Raw genomic sequence first — 18799 nt, forward strand, 5'->3', positions numbered from 1 at the left:
AAATGTATTTCACGGATGACATCGACGGTGGCATCGAACTCGATTGGTGCCTGATGGAAGGGGAAGATATTAAGATAGGAGGATGGAATGGTCGGAAGATGAGTTGGTCTATAGAGAGGGAGGAAGAGAAATCATTAGTTCAGTTTGAGACTGGAAATCAATTTTCCGGCTATGTAATTGTTTATTCCTGTGCAAGACTATTTCATGTCTGTGATTTTCATCCTTCCTGTGACCAATTTTTTATAATAACCAATAACCGTGTTCGTCTTTCTTACTCTTTTCTCTTTTATTGTTTTTGGAATAATGAAAATTAATAAGATGAGTGGAAAATAAGTTAACAAACTATATCTATAACAATAATTATAGCAAAACCAAAGAAGAAATAAGTAAATATTCTCGTTGTAATTGTTGCAATAATTCGTCACAATCGTGCTGTCGTAGATTGATTAATTGGTACATAAAAAGTTAAACTCTGCTCTTTAAAAAGCGATTGACATCGTAAGGCTCAGAATATTTAAGGAAAGTAGCTACCGGAAGAAATCCATTTCTAGCAATTTGCAAGGCATTACTTTTATGGTACATGGACAAAACGTTGCTTCCGTGATAAGTGCTGGATGGACGGACCATTCGACGTTAGGCTAGGTGAGAGACAGGAGAAGGGGTAGGTTTGCGGTTGGGTGGTTTGTTGGTGGAGTTATATACTGCCTCGTAAAACACGATCATTGCTTTATTACGTGCTCCCTGACGTATACCAGCTAATTGTTAGGTGCGAACATATTTATAGACAAGTCATTCACCTATTCTTTTAGTCTCTTCTTTTATTACCATGGAAAGAAATCATTGCTAATCATAAGTTACTTTGATAATAACGTAGCTTGTTTGTATTTTTAGTTTGTTTCTTAATAGTACCTGTTATATTATGTTATATATTCTTGTACATAGCTATATGAAATTCATCTCTGTCATATATCTTAGCTAATCTTTGCAGCTTCTTTATTATATTAAATTCAGTTTTTTTTATATTGTGTCATAGGTACATATATTACTTAATAGTTCTGATAACTTGTTATTATCTTATAATATATTAGGAATTTTTTTATTGTTTATATATATATATATTTCTAGTTATGATTATTAACGTAAAATTTAGAGAAATTGAACGCTCAGATTTATATGAGCAATATAATTTATATCAACAAAAAATATGAATTTAATACAATATATGTTACACACGTGTCCCTAAAATTGATTCTGATAATATCTAAATCTTTATTTAAACATTTCTTTCTTTTATGTATATAATTTGACATTAAAATTTAATCGCTCAAACGTGAAAATAAATTATTCAATAAGTAAAAGTTATAACCAACAGCTATATTAGAGGTGAAGATTTTGTTTTATCTTAGAGTGATATTCATAATCCGATCTTATACTCAAGATCCTAAATGCTCTTGACATGTGCTCTTAAAATATCATTAGCCAATCAGAAAGCTTTATTAATATTTTAAGACTAAACTTAAGACGATCCTTAAATAAGATCAGACTATGAATACCGCTCTTAGTCCAATTATTTTCCTTATCGTTGCTGAAGGAGCGTTGTAAATACACATAAAAGGAGCCACAATGACTGAAGCCTGTGATTTGTTAGTCGAAGCACCACCTTCGTAGAGCAGCTAAATTGCACGTTAGCATGCGATCCAAGTCGATGATGCAGCCAGAAATCTGTACAAGAAATCAACATAAACGCAAGATGTTAATATCAGACTAAGTAAAATAAACATTAAATTACAATATCCAGCATAGTTAATAAAAGTACAAATTCATAATAACACCAATATTTATCAAATTGTATTACTCGAATAAAAAAGAATGTAGGAAAACCGTGTAGTAATACATAACTTTACGAAACAGTGAGACATGTAAGGACTGAAGAACTCCTTACGTGTATTATGTAATTTATTAGCCTTTCTTCCTTACCTATGCGTCACGCGTTCCCAACCTACGTAAATGGAATGTCAATAGCACGTTTACAAAGAAAACGGCGGTAACAAAAGGAAGAAAGTGCACATGCATGGATGTACAAACAAGATGATATGTATGTGTTGTGTATGTGCGTGTGTCCGAACATGAAAAATATTTTCGAAGTTTTTTGAAGATCTTATACTTTATTGGCTTCATGCTCGCATATTTTCGACTTCCGTGAAAGCGCCTTATGTCGTTTCTCTGCCCTGAACGACTCTTCATGACCCGTCAGGCCAGGCGCGCATATTCAGGAATTGTACTGATTGTGGGTTCTTCGAAGAAATTTCTTCAATTAAATTTAATTGAATTTTTGTGCAAGACCAGACCCTTAATTCTGTTTAACCGGCGTAATTAACTAAACCGACGAAATACCTGTGGAACGAAGGATAACGAAATTCAGTTAAATTTTTGACAGAAGAATGTTTATTTAATTTACTAATGTTTATTTAATGTTTTCTTAAAGTTTGTACGATCAATAAACGATTAAAAATAAAATGCATAATTCAGATATTATTTTATTTTAGGGATATTATACAGGGTGTCCCGGGTTTTAACCGACAAACTGCGGGAGCATATTCTACTAGTGGAAATAAGAAAAAATTCTTATATCGAGTTTGCTTAGAAATGCTTTATTACAAAGTTATAAACCAATATTCAAAAGAAATATGAGATAAGTAACAACGGATTTTTTCACAAAAATAAAAATTATCTACGCAATGATTTAGTGACGCATTTCAAAATGTTGTCCTTGCACATCGATGCAAGCTAGACATCGACGTAGTACAGAATTTGTTACGGTACGACATTCCTGAAAATTTTGTTGCGTCTCAGTAACTGAATTAGTAATTCGTTGCTTTAAATCTATCTGGTACTCTCCTGTTAGGAAATCTACGTTGATACTCTCGTACGGCAGCTCGTGCATTTCCGTCACAGAATCCGTACACGAAATGAATATCGGTGTATTCCTCATTTGAAAACACTTTTGGCATTCTGATAGTAATTGCTAGTTGACACGACGATTGAAATCTAACAGCTACTCTTGTGAAAGTAACAATCATACTGAATCGTTTCAACATAGTGAACATGAATACATGTGAATACACGTAACGTAAACATCTTCGACCTTGCAAATTCTACACTATGTTCCGTTGTTACTTATCTCATATTTCTTTTCAATATTGGTTTATAACTTTGTAATAAAGCATTTCTAAGCAAACTCGATATAAGAATTTTTTCTTATTTCCACTAGTAGAATATGCTCCCGCAGTTTGTCGGTTAAAACTCGGGACACCCTGTATATATACATAGATAGTACTGTATAAATAGTGAATATCTACATATGGTCAGACGCCGATTCTTATTAAGCAAGATTATAAAAAAACTGATACATCTAATATTAAATACACACACAGTGGGCAGCCGCACTGGGTGGCTGAATATATTCAGCATATGTTCACGTTATTGTTTCCAAGATCTCGGGAATTCTCTCCGTATCGACAATATCAGTGTGAGAGGCATGCGGGACAAGTATCAAATTCGCTGCTCAAAGTTTATTCTATCAGGATATCAGTGTTTCCGCGCACAAAGAAATGGCGGAGGTCCGCGTGGGCGTCTGAGTATCAATACTTGCGCGCAATATTGTCCAAGCGCCGGCACTGCCCACGCTTGGCTATCTCGCATTTTGTGTACTCGCTTCGTCGGCGAGGAGCATATCGGAGCGTGACCGACAACGACTCGTCGTCGTATACACCACAGCCACGTACGAATTTTCGTATTTGGCTGAGATCACGTTTGGATAAAATGGCAGCACGGATCCCCTGCTGACGCCGATATATCCGCCCTCGACGCCGCGCAAACACGAATACACATGATCCATGGAACAGCTGGGCACACGGACTCCGATGCTCCGTCGTACATACGAATACCTGCGGGTATACCTGTCCACGCTTTCCTTCATCACCGCGCCGTCACGTATGCGGCAAAGATGCTCAGAGTGGAGCCGGGATCGAAGTACGAAATAAAAACTTGAGCGGCTGGCGTCTAAATCAGACGAAAACCTATCGTAGATCCCGGGGGATTTCTTGATTACAGTTTCATGCGGCGATACAATTTTAACACACGTAATACAATTTAATGCAAGTCAGACTTAAGCTGATCCGCCTTAATTTTATGACTTGTCGCAATCAATGCATAATCCTTATGTCAAATCAAACGAAATATTGAAGTAATATATTGCTGTTAATAATTTGTTTTAATAATATATTATGTGTAACAATTTATTAAGGATTTAAATGCAGCTCTTATGTAAGTCATTGAATGAGAGGAATACAAATTTTATTATTTCATCTTGTTCAAAAATCTGTTATTTAAGAATGCTGTACAGACATCGGAACATATGTTTCTGTTTAAAGATAAATGTTGGGAACTTACACAGGCGAAAAGCGCAGCCTATCTCGCTTTCTGCTTCTCTTTCTCTCCCTCTCTCTTTCTTTCTCTTTCTGCAAAGGAAATTCAATAATAAAGATATTTTGATAGTAAACTCAGTATAGCATGGATCAATAATCCTCGACGTTGGCGACCAATGCGCCAGGACGAAATATGTATATGACAACTAAGATTGTAGTCAGGAATATACCAAACGGTATGTCTTGAAAACTTATATAACGTATCGCTTTCTGTCTTCATTATTTTCAGACTTTGTCGATTGACATAGCTGATACAGCAACCAAAGATAGTACGAAAACAATTTGTCTGGACAGTTAGACTAAGGGAACAACGAATATTAGAAATCAAATATGAGTAGAAATTGTTTTTTATATTCACATTGTTGTCTGAAAGCATCGATTTCATATTACCGTATAGACTTATATCACAAGTCGTAATAAATTTATTGTATTAAATCAGTCGATTAATTATATTTCATAATTGAAAATGAAGAAAATGAAGACTACGCGTGACCAAAAAAAAAATTATAAGAGTTGGAAGAGCCAGCAAATAAATATCATTTTGTAACTATGTAATATATAAATCATGGCAACATTTGTACACGACAGCTCTTGTGAAGAGCTGTCCAAAGAGGTGTTCCAGAAGTAAAAGGTTAAAACACAAGTTTGAAAGCTTATACTTCCAGAAAAAAACAGTATTTTCGCACAGCCTGCACCCGTGCGAAATTGGCCCGTAAACAAGCTGACTCGTGAAACTCATGATGTAGATGTGGCGAACATGGCCAGGAGTAATATTCTTCCTTCTTTCATTCGGTGAAAGAAGAAGAACCTCGATTTATTCCTTCAATGAGACAAAACATCCGGACGGCAGGAAATATTATGTTAAATATTTAATTATACTTTACTCACATGAATCAATTTAATTCTATGATATCTGCAGTTATTTTTACTCTGTAAATTAGCAATTTTTCCACCGCGCAGCAAAAAGTTTTATTATGTTCGTGTTAGATTAGCCACATTCCCATCGCTACAAGCAAGAGGATAAATTATACATAACGTCGGGGAATGGTTCAGCGAGTTCTTCAGTGATAGTTATCGTACAACCTCTGCATTATGACTGACGGAAATACACGTGCTTATTTCCATATAACGTAATTTATCTAACAGAGTGAGAATACAAAAATAACTATATGTATAAATTTACATAAAGTTATATGTGCCTTATAAAGAGAAACCTCTTAGAGTTAAAGTAAATTAATCTTCACAAAACACAAAATCAATAGAAGTCACGAACAGAATTGCAAAAATTGGAAATGTAGATAAGAACGTAGAAACAAAATGTAAAATATAAAATCAATTAATGTTAGATCTGATGTTACTCTATCAGATAATGTTATTTTCTTGAACACAAGCTCCAATCATTGTGACAAAATATTTTGCCTTACAGAAATGTTTCTTATATCTTCTATTTTCACAAGGCGTAGCGCACACTGACTGTATTGTAACAACTATGTCCGGAAACATCCGTATACTGTGAGCTACTAGCAATATGGACGAAAATACCTTCGGAGGTATATTTCTCCATTTTCTCTCCCCCTTCTCTCTGTTACATCTTGCCCGTTTCTATTTCTCCATCTCGGTCGGCATGGCCAGCCCGTCGTATTTGGAGACACAGGTATTGCTTCCTATTTCCCAGAGGGACATTGGGTCAATTTCAGATCGCAGAACAGAGATCACAGAGAGTACAAAAGCAAATGTACGTCAGCCATTTTCGGGGCTGGCCGGGAGGTCGCCGACAGGATCACGGCTAGGAGGGAGATAGCTCCGACGTATCCCAATTTCCACAAAGTACAAGATATGAAAGGTTTCCTCGGCAAATATCACCGTTGGTCGAGCGCGTTTCTTTTACGTCGCAAGGAGAACGAGACTATCCAAGATGTTAATTAAATTTTTTATTACTCAATAAAGTTCCGCTCGTGGAAAGGATAAATTTATTTTAGCGTATTTCTTGATGCACTCTTTGTTCCTAGCGATTTTTGCAATTTGTAAATTGAAGAGTCTGACGTAAGAGATGAGAAAAGTTAGGAGGATATAAAATAATCCTCTATAGATTCCAATTCCACAAAGTACGCAGGTTCCTGTCCGTACATAAATGGTCCAATACATTTTTGCGAATCAGTCCTTATCCTGTCTTTCTCATTGTGACTATCTTCGATTGAATCTTCCCTTTTTTCCTATTGTCTTCGACATTTCGATTTGCAACTGTGTGTGTGTGTGTGTGTGTAGTAACCGGAATATTTTTACTGCGCAAAGTTGAAAAGTACTTCGATCGAATCATCAGCTTTTCGTGATTGTTCAGGAAAAAGAAAAATAGCGTCAGAGGGAGAACATTTTCTTCACATACATAACGATATATAAAAACGATCATATCTGTATAACAACATTAAAATAATTAATGCAACATTAAATACTAAAGAAGAATATAGATTGTAATCAATTAATCTACAAACTGGAAAAGTCAGCGCAACCATGTCATCGAATCTTTATCTCGAGGTTAGCAGGTCATCGTAATCATAAAAACGATTCACAAATGTTGTAACGGGACACACATAGTTCGGCTGTATATACAAGCATGAGACGTTTATTGGCACCGAGTTGTTACGCAGAACATTGGTGAGGGTCATCGGTAATAGTGGGGAGAACGCATAGCTAAGCGAATTTAATTAAATTGCGTTTCGATAAGAAATTTACGCGATGTGAAGGTGCTAAAGTTGCTGCGTTTTGATTGGTAGAACGTGCAGGTATCGGCGATTATCAAAATGCTAACACATGCACACATTCATACACATCCACACGCGCGCGCCTACGTATCGGTGTTATCGCACAACCGGTCCTATTGCACATTGTACTTTTGATTTACCCATGTACATGTATAGTGTATGTTCGGAAATTTTGTTTTCATATTTTATATAATTTTGTATTTTATCTATGTACATGTATATAAAATATATAATGTTATATAATAATTATATATTATATAATTTAATAATCTTAATATGTATGTATATATATATATATATACACTAAAATTATTAAAGTATATAATATGTAATGCTATCATATAACATTATATAATATTGTACAGCAATACATCGAAATTAAATTGGAATATACAAATTTATGCATACGGACATATTACAAGTAGAACTACATACGAGATTGATACTAAAGTAATTTGATCGAGGTATACAAGTTAAAGTATATGTATAAATTAATAAATTTGTTTAGTAGAAAATTCTTTGCGATATGAATATTTTTTCATGAAACAAAAAGACATGATTCATTGTTCATCACTAAAATCTTTCGGTATATAATTAGTTGATGAAGTTAGTTCATAGCGAGGATTTTTCGTGATAACATGTCCTCATCGTCATCCCATAAGGTGGCACAGCAATCTATAACTACCGTATCTGGTTGTAATAAACTTGGATTGAGCATAGTCGACGTACGTCGCATATAAGAACTTCTCCTCCGTTACAATCCGTCGCAGTAATAACTCAGACGACGGCGATCATCAATATCGAGCCAGATCTGTCTGAATATTGTCAATTATTGCTCGTCTTTTTTCACCTGTGATGAACTTATTCGATACGAACGATGCAGATGATGAAGTTGGAGTCGACAAATGTAACATAATTCTCACCATTTCTAGGTAAGATTATTGAATGTTATATCTTATCTTTATTTTTTAAGGTTTTAATATTCATTTACAGATTTGCGGAGACGATAAAACTATGTAATGATACAGTTTTCTAATCTTTCATATTTTAATTTTAACCGGTATGTTAGTAATATTTCATGGACATCTTACTTTCGCAGTATACTTTTATTACATTTCTGATGGACAAAAATATAAAATAATATTAAAGATAAAATTGCTAAATGATGCTTAACCGATGAACTGTGTGAGTCTAAGTACTTTCTAAGTCTAAGACTTTTTTATAGTAAGATAATATCGCGCTTACAGTCAGACTAGAAAAATAAACTCGAAGAAAACAACTGTGATACCCGCAACGGATCTCTCTTGTCGTTCAGAGTTCGAAAGATTAAACGTTAACATTCACCTCCACGTCTCAAGAAAGTCCTCTTTTTCGTTATTTGTTTCCTCTTCGCGCTTCTCTGCAGCTACCAAAAGTTCCGAAATAAAATAAAACTCGAGAGACGCGCCACCGACTTTCGCGAGGTGAAATTTTTGTAGCGTTTTCCCGCTTGCCAGAGAAAGAGGCAAGGGTTTATTGACCTAACGGTATCAAGTAGCACAACAGGAAATATTTTTAAGATCGGACACAGGTATTTTTTGTACGCGTTAAAGGATACTCCGTGTTAACTTTCTACCTCATTTTTTTCATCACATCACATCCAGGTATTCTTCTCTCAAGAAAAGGGTTGCGCTGTTTTTTTTGTCCCATTTGCTTTGGTTATCCGGAAGCTACCGCATTTTCAGTAACCTAAGTTTATTTGGTTCTAGGACAATTGCTTCTTTTTCGTTAGACCGCATAAAAACTTTCAGCCCGAAATTTCTTAAACTGTCAATTTTTCTGTTTCTTTCAAAATCATATTGTTACGCATGTCCTCTTAATTTCATATAAAAGAAATACTTGATACAATTTGTGAATTGCGCGAAAAATTATATATGTAATATTTTTATTTTGTAATGTAATTGGTATGTAATATTTTTATAATAATGCAATAGATAAGAGAATATATCAGTATAGAATTTAGAGCAGTATCTTCCTACATAAAAATATAATACTTTTTTTACAATCATAATATTTAGATTATAATTTCGGATCCATATGAGATATGGAATATATGTCCAGAATATGATCAATATAGAAGAATTTTATATTTAGTTTTAATTTTTATAATAAACATTTTTTAAATTTTTGTTGCGTACAAGTTGGAATTTTTTATGCACTTGACACAGTTTTTTCACCTTTGTGAATTTTTTAGTGGGATTAGAAGAATATAGAAGATATCTATAATATGATTCCAACATTTCGTCATTCAGGTTATTTCTAACAAAATATATTCGGTTCTTTTTACATTTGCCTATAGATTTTCAATCTTCTGATCGTAGTGCTTTAAAGAAAGTTGCTATTTCACACGCAACTTTATTATCTAAACTTGCAGATACACACACGCACAAAAATGTAACAATGTTAAGATAGAACGCAAATGAAGCACCAGGATGAGGTTATGTAGAAAGTAAAGTATTTTATGAACGAAATAAGTCATCCCGAACAGCAAAACAAATATCGCGTTGTGGAATGGAAAAAAAATCTTCGTGTGCAGTAGGATCGATAGACTAGGTTAGCTTCGGACGTTCTCATGTGTGTACGTGTCGCATAGAGTACATTCACAAATGCGACGGGCGGGTTCCGAATTTATAAACTTTGCATGTGCGCAATATTGCGTGAGATTGCCACGCGTCCTCCATCCGCGCTGTTTGATTACGCCAATTTACTTTCATGCAGTTGTTGCATAGCCCGCCGTTGTCCGCGACGAGGAATATTATTCCGTGATCTGGGTATATGTGTGATACGCGTCATACTGTATATATATGTACATATACAGGGTGTCCCGGGTTTTAACCGACAAACTGCGGGAGCATATTCTACTAGTGGAAATAAGAAAAAATTCTTATATCGAGTTTGCTTAGAAATGCTTTATTACAAAGTTATAAACCAATATTGAAAAGAAATACGAGATAAGTAACAACGGATTTTTTCACAAAAATAAAAATTATCTACGCAATGATTTAGTGACGCATTTCAAAATGTTGTCCTTGCACATCGATGCAAGCTAGACATCGACGTAGTACAGAATTTGTTACGGTACGACATTCCTGAAAATTTTGTTGCGTCTCAGTAACTGAATTAGTAATTCGTTGCTTTAAATCTATCTGGTACTCTCCTGTTAGGAAATCTACGTTGATACTCTCGTACGGCAGCTCGTGCATTTCCGTCACAGAATCCGTACACGAAATGAATATCGGTGTATTCCTCATTTGAAAACACTTTTGGCATTCTGATAGTAATTGCTAGTTGACACGACGATTGAAATCTAACAGCTACTCTTGTGAAAGTAACAATCATACTGAATCGTTTCAACATAGTGAACATGAATACACGTGAATACACGTAACGTAAACATCTTCGACCTTGCAAATTCTACACTATGTTCCGTTGTTACTTATCTCATATTTCTTTTCAATATTGGTTTATAACTTTGTAATAAAGCATTTCTAAGCAAACTCGATATAAGAATTTTTTCTTATTTCCACTAGTAGAATATGCTCCCGCAGTTTGTCGGTTAAAACCCGGGACACCCTGTATATACAGCATATATATGTGCAATCAGGCGTCGACGAAATTCGACGCCGCGTGCATGCGCGTGTGTATTTCTCGCACCACTCCAAGAGCACAGTGCGCGCGCGCGCGGTGGGTGCTATGCGTCTCTAACAACGATCGTTTCTCTCGTACACCTGGAATTCGGCTGAACCAGAATGCGCGAAATGCACCGAGAGACCAAACGAACGCAGCTCGACCACAGGCCGTTACTTTCATGGCGTACGAAAAATATTTCAAGAAATTATACAGGCGCTTGCGAGGAGAGTAGGTAGGGATGACGAAAGCCAATGCGTGTTGTTGCGGTTATGTTGTTACATTGGCTGAGTTCAGCAAAGTAAGCTGCTTTGCTGAACCGTTAAAATTCGTGAATCTGATTGGCGTGTGCTCTTAGATTCAATCAAAATTAAGAGCATACGCCAATCAGATTCATGATTTTTACAACAGTTGCAAAACAGCTTTTCCTGCCGTTGGACGCAGCCATTGCTTAATTTTTATCCTTTCGATATCTATCTGCTGTTTTTACATATTTTTATGTTGCTTGTTAAAACGCAATAGAAATGAGACTTTAAGAAAGCAGAACGCGATATATAAAAATAGCGCTTCATATGACTGAAGAGTATTCTTACGCGTAAGTTGTGAAAGTTGGTAAACTTACAACAATATGCATTTTTATTCAGAAAGGAGCCTTTATGTCGTCAGTAAATTAACCAATATTAAATCTTGTTTGGCTGTTGTTATGGAGTGCGGACGTGCTTCTTGGAAGTTAGAGACAATTTAAGAAATTAGGTCATCTTCTGCTAAAGATGACTTATTGACACTGCTTTTTTAACACTTGAAAAGGACCAGAATTAATGGTCGAAATGGTAGTGTTTCTCATTTTATTTGTATTTGCCAGTTTGGTCAACAATAAAGAGGATTTAATATAAATTTTTATATCGACTTATTTCTGAAATATATTTTTTTCGTTCTGTTATTTTTGCGTTGTTTAACGCGAGAATAATCTAGTAAATATATTTCTGTTACTGCATTGTTTTATTGATTTTAACTACGTTGGTCGTACTTTTAACGACGACTGTACGTTTCTTTCTTGATCATTGAATCGAAAATATATGATTAAAAAAGCCTGGATTTTTTCCATACTTTTTATGTAAATACACAAACTTATTAGATGCAATTCGATATAAAATATGCCCTGGATAAAAAGGACGTTAATGAAACCCTCCATGGCAACAATTTCTCATTTTATGATAAGAATCACGGCATCTATATGCAGATATTGCGTGCACGTATCTTACGTTCAATCCCGCGTTGTTTTTCTCTTTGTGCATACAAATTTGCGCCTACATGAACTTATTACTCGTTTTAGCTTAATATATCTTTATAAATAAATATACTTTATATTCGTAAATAATGAATTGCGTAAATAATTATTTGCCTACTATATGCTATATTGTAGCATATAGTAGGCATTATATAATAAAATCATTTAATGCTCACATCACACAAGGAATTTACAGAAAATTTACATTGTAGTAACATATAACGTATCTACAGGCGATTGAATTATTCTAGATCATGAATGTTATCGATACTTTAAAGTAACAAGAAAATATCAATGTTATGTATTCATGCAGATTATGCCGCATAAGAACAACAAAGTTATCGATATTTTAAAGTAACAATGACAAGAAAATATCAATGTTATGTATACATGCAGATTATGCACATAAGAACAACAAAGAAATAGCAGTGTTTGTTGCTAACGTGCGGAAGGTATTCAAGTTACAATCGCAAATGCAAACGAAACGTTTATCAATAGTTTGACTCATATTTCATTCCATTCGTCTTGTAACGCCCAATAAATCCAGAAGAAAATTTGGAATTTCGGATTTATTTAGTTCTGCGTTCGTTCACCCAACATGTAATCTTTGGAAGGATGTAGGAGAAACTGAACTGGAGAGAAAAACTGAGAAAACCAGTTGCGACGTTCGGTAATGCGCAGGAGCGAAAGCAAGGGACATGGCGGCGCCTGTTTCAGCTCAGCCATGGCCGCTCACACGCTTTTTTCATACTTTCTGGACTGGGTTATACTCCCGATTTCCCTTCCACCTTCCCGCTGACGTCTACTACTTTGTTTTCTTGGTTCAATAGCTACCTCTGTAGCGGGATGCAGGTGAAGCGAGTGGGTGGGTATGGAAAGCGATTGGGTTGCCTTGATGGATGCATCTCAATAGTACATGGTCCAAGGTATATGAGAGAAGGTACCGAGCATCGTGGCTCGACCTGTAAACACCGGAGAAACATTCCTATATATCTGGTGTCTCAAAGATTATCGGTTATTTGAAGAAGATCAGACTCAGACAAATTCAGACTCGAAACATTTAACAGATAGAGAACACAAAATAAAGGTTTTCATGATTGTTAGGTTATAAAAGATTATAAAAATATAATCCTATTTGAGACAGATTGAATGGCAAGAAATGTGAGGAATAATCATACATTCCATTTCATGTGTAGAAAAAATAATGTTTAAAAACTTTGAACGTTTTATAAATATATTGCTCAAAAATGATAAATTGTAATAAATAAAAAACTGCTTATTTTTAAGAATGGAGAGGCGCTAGCTTTATAATTTTTTATATTCTTTCTGGTCTCAGCTGCATACGTTTTCCGAATACCTTTTTTATAAACACACCCTGTACGTCTTGCTTTGTTGTATACATGAAAAACCGAAACTTCTCTCGTAAAGCCACCGCAGGATACACCTAGCCCTGCCTCACATCGCTGCACACGTATCCGAAAGTAAAGTAGACACTTGTGGACGAATGTGTGCTCTTGCCCGTGGTGGGTTTATACATTGCGGAGTTATGCAAAGCATCAATCGTGTAAAGTTAGGAGGGTATGCCCGTTTGAAATCCTTATGTTTCAGATAATTTTAAAATATACATTTCCGAAAAATCTTTTATACACATTCTAAAAGAGAAGATCTTCTTTCCGTGATCAAAAAGTAAAATTAGAATCATTAAGCTTAAATCTCTTGCTAATTAAGATCTCTACTAAGATCTCGGACATTTATAATCATTATATGATTAACGCACGTATACATACGCGCCCGCATGTGTGCGCATATGTTATTACACCAGTAGTACACAGCATGTCGACGCAGTACCAAATCTTTGCTTCATTTATAAATATGAAATTGAAACGAAGTGCAATTCAAAATGTATTTTTGTACGTGTACACTGCATTTAGAGTTTCACGTATTCACTCATATCCTCTACATGAAACTTGTCCACTTACATATAGTCATACCATAATATCGCAGTATGTACTCGGCCTTCTGCAACGCGTCTCCTCGGGAAAACTCCTTAAGCTGTAAAGCGGCGTGTGCACTATCGTAGGGATATAAAGCGGAACGTGTCGGTAAAAGAATTGCTGGTATGTGTTACTACTTTGGTACGAGCGCAGAGCTAAATATGTCAAGTGGTATATCAAAGTAGCGGGGAGAGGGGGAGGGGGGTATTTCTTGGAAAGTTAAGCTTCCGCTGGAATATGCCGAAAAGGAAAGAGTCATGAGCAGTTTTTGACTACACTCCAATGCGTGTTAACATGAAAGCACGTCAATGCCGTTTTGAACATAAACGGCAATTAACAACGACAGTTATGGTTCTCGCGTAACTTGTATGAAGCAATCATTAAATCATCAAAACTAGTTAGAACTTGTAGATTTATAGAGCAGCTTTCTCCTTCAGACTTCTATGTCTGCTGTGAATGGCAGACAATGCATTCGTCTGTATTAATTCGCGAGTTATCTCGGTGCTCGGTGATAAGGTGAATGTAATCATACGATTGCGTTCTTGATCCAATTGTTTTTATAGGTTACTCGTTATCAGCACTTCGCCAAGATAATTGGCAGCGCTAGTAAAATTCGAACTTGAGTGTTAAGAACCTATATCAAACAATCTCCATTGAAGTATATTTCTGGATGGATGTTAGAAGATGGATAAGAGGTAGATGTGCGCAAATTATTGCGAGTTAATTAAAAAACGCAATTATTACAAATAAAGAAAATGCGAAATTAATTTATTTCTTATTATAAATTATGAAGTTTTGGTAATTATGCAGAAACGGTTACACCTCGCAGATCTTTTTCAATTTGACATATGTTATGAAGGATGAAGTTTTAAATAACTTAACAACTATGTGGAGGTCATGCGTAGTTTCTGAGATATATCAAACATAATATTGAGATAATTATACAGATTAGGAGAGCTAAATCAGCTCCGATTACTTGACATATTCATATATTATAGAGGACACCCCCCTGAATAATCCGCAGAAAGTTTTAGCCATCGCTCATTATTTATTAAAAAGTTGTTGCGTGCAAAAAGTAAGATGCGTGCAGATGTGCTGTGTAAAACTAAGTTAAATAAATCTTAATATCATTAATCACAAAACAAGTAACAAATTATGTTTCTAAAAATACAGGTTTATAAAATTATAGTTAACACATTTAAGTCAATATTGACAGCTTATAAATAATAAAAATTTAAAACATATGTAGTCACGTTTTAGAATAACATGGTAACTATTATTTTGAAATATTATTATTTAAGTTAAATTGCAGAATACGAATAACTCTTTCGAAATAAAAAATAATTATATATTTGAGTACATATGACTTTATCTTATAATTTGAAACATTTTACAAACAGACTGAAATTCATCGTATAAATGATTGCAAATTGAAAAGAAGTGTGTTTATCAATGAACATCATATTACGATGCAGCTCTTGACTATGGTAGTGCCTCGCCTTGACCATAGCTTAAGAATGTTGCTCGATTACAATGCATCGCGGCTGGGGTTCAGATAATCGAACGAAAAACATGATTCGCAGAAACAGCGGGAGGCCGCTGATCACGATCACGATCACTTTGTAGTCGAGTGGGGGCGAGTGACACTAAGGCGGGAAGGATGGCCATGTCTCTCGTGAAACTACAGACAAGTTGAGACGAGCCAAACTTCTGCATTTGTATCAGGCTTGAAAACGCGTGCTTTGATTCAGCGATAAAAGTCTGCGATTGTGATAACCTATTGTGATAATGATCTTTAGTCTTAATTTACACATGTAGTAGTAAAGTGAGTTGTATAATTAGTGAATATGAGAAATGCTAAAGTTAACGTAAGTTTCCTCACTTTTTGCTTATTGCTTAAAATTTGAAAAAGATTCACGTATATACATTCGATATATAAAATACCTAATGTTTGAATTCTAATTTTTGCGATGCATTTAGCATATGTAAGATATCGGAATTTTCGAAAATTTGTTTTCAAAGTAATTATACATTCAGTTAATAAAAAAATCATATCCAGCAAAACATCATAGTTTTCATTGATATCTTTAAAATTTATATATGTATAAGCAATAAAATCAATTGTGAAATATTTGACTGAATCCTAAGATGACACATGATTTAAAATAAATATTATATTTTTGAACAAAATTGTAAACTGTAAAAGTAAATATACAATGTTATTTAATTGTTGCAGATTTGGAAAATAACAGCAATTTGGCGACTTAGCATTTTCTGGGTAAGTTAAATTTTATCACCTAATATGTCTGGAACGAAGAAGTAGTAGAAGGAGTTAATATAGCAGTGAAATAGTCACCAAATTCTTTAATTAAAAGAAGAAATAAAATTATTGAAGTAGTATTTAAATGCAATCTGATCGTTAAGTTGTAACAATAAATTTCTTGAAATTCGAAATTATAAATTAATATTTTCTTTATGCTTATAAGTATGGAATACATAACACAACACACACACGCACATACTTCCTTATTAGTCAATATCTTCTTCTTCCAATAAATTATAATATACAGGTGTCCCATTTTAATTAATTTCCTTCAAAATTTTGTATTTGTGATTCTAGAAAAATTTGGAATGATAATATTTATTTATTCCGATGAATGAAATCTAAAAATAAAATCGTCCATCTATTAGGCTATATTAATTCGCTTTTCTCTTTATGTAATTTCCTTATCAGTCAATATTTTTTCTTTTCAATAAGTTATAATATACAGTGTATCCCATTTTAATTATTTTATACATAGCGCATATTTACAATACTTGCAAATCCAACTACCGCAAAAGAATTATATGATTATATGTCATGTAGAATCTATGGAATTTATTTCACCCTGAAAAACGGAAAGTCACGAAGAAACGCAAGAATGCTCAATTTTCATATATAACTCAGAAATCTCACATTTGGCAATGTATCGTGGTAAAATTCTTACCGTAATCTGACGTAACGGTTTATGCCGATCCGACACCGGACCGGATAAACATAAAACATGAGGCGGAATGGAATAGAAGGATATATAACAAAGAAACGTTCTAGCAATACTAAGAAGCTAAGGGCCTAACCTTATGGGTCTATGTCAATACCTTTAATACATGTACGTAACTTAGCTTTCACCTTTCTCCTCATTATTCGCCTCATTATTCGTTCGATATTGGGATATTTCGTCATTAATGTAAAAGCCTAAAGTGTATTACTTTTGAAAACAGTACTGGAGATTATTGTATATTGATTCTAATACAATTTTAGGGCAATTGAAATATTTTATATAAATACAAATATAAAACGATTATAATAAATATTATTTTCCGGTATTAAAATAATCAAAATACCTTCTAAAAATGGAGTTAGTTTATGGTGAAGAGAGACTAATGCAGCATGCTTAAAATAACCACAAAAAGAAACGAAGGACAAATGACAAAAAGCGCAAAAAGAAAGATTAATTCCTATAAGTAGCGGAGTTGATTGTTAAGTGTAAAACAATCTGGCTTGTCCTGAAAAGATTTTACAATCGCAAAGAAGACAACCATAAATTATATCTATCTTTCAGATAGATAAGTTAAGAAGACAAAAAGAAGAAAAGCAGTTTTAAAGATTTCCCTGTAAATTGCAGAGACAGCGAAGATAATGGAGCATCTCTGTTTGGAGTATTTTCTGAGAATATCTTTCTGAAGATAGCTTTCTGGAAATTGCCTTACGGGATAAAAATAATCGTTTCCTTGATCTTTGAAAAAAGAAGGAAATGAGGAGAACTTGCGAGAGGAGTAAAAAGTTTAATATAATAAACGAAAAGGCAGAATACATCACACCGTAATAGAAGTCTATCACATGAGCCATGTTTAATGCTGAATTGAAAGCTAGAAAGCTTGAAAGATTGGAACTGCTTTACTTCGCTTGGCATTTGAAAAAGAACTAGTTTCTTAAAAATCTCTGTTTAAGCGAATGCTTAAAATGCGAGAAATGGCTTTATTTTACCTTTCGGTATTAAAAACATTGTTTGGAAAATATTACTTGACATTAGATGGAGCTGTAGCATTGAAAAAAGTGATTGTAACGATTGATAAATTTGATATATTACCAAGATTTGTGGGTTGAAGTAACTTTTTTCACGAGAGTTGCCTTCACGTTGTCGCGAAATTGTGCTCAGTTCTCAATACAAAATGTCATGGCGGCTGCATTCGTTACAGTGTCGAGATTGTACGACCGGCGTTTTCTCTGATCCGAAAAGTCTTGTTGGGTTGGGTCTCCTGACGAAACGTTAGCATGCGGTACATGTCGGTACAGTGGGGTTTCGCATTGATCGGCTGGCACCAGAAGAGCCTCGCTCTGATTGGCCAGACTCTACCACATTCTTGTTTCCACGATACGGATGACAAGGATGGACGTATCCATGGTATCCCTTGATTAAAAAAAGATACCCTATTCTTCGCGAGAGAAAGAGAGATATATGTCGATTTATAAGATTGAAAAAGAAAGTAACACAGAAAGAAAAAGAGATAGAGATTGAAAGTAGATTGAGAAAACAATATTGAAAAAAATATTGAATGGAATTA

This window comes from Ooceraea biroi, chromosome 10 (assembly GCF_003672135.1).
Source record: "Ooceraea biroi isolate clonal line C1 chromosome 10, Obir_v5.4, whole genome shotgun sequence".
In the NCBI taxonomy this organism is placed as follows: Eukaryota; Metazoa; Arthropoda; class Insecta; order Hymenoptera; family Formicidae; genus Ooceraea; species Ooceraea biroi.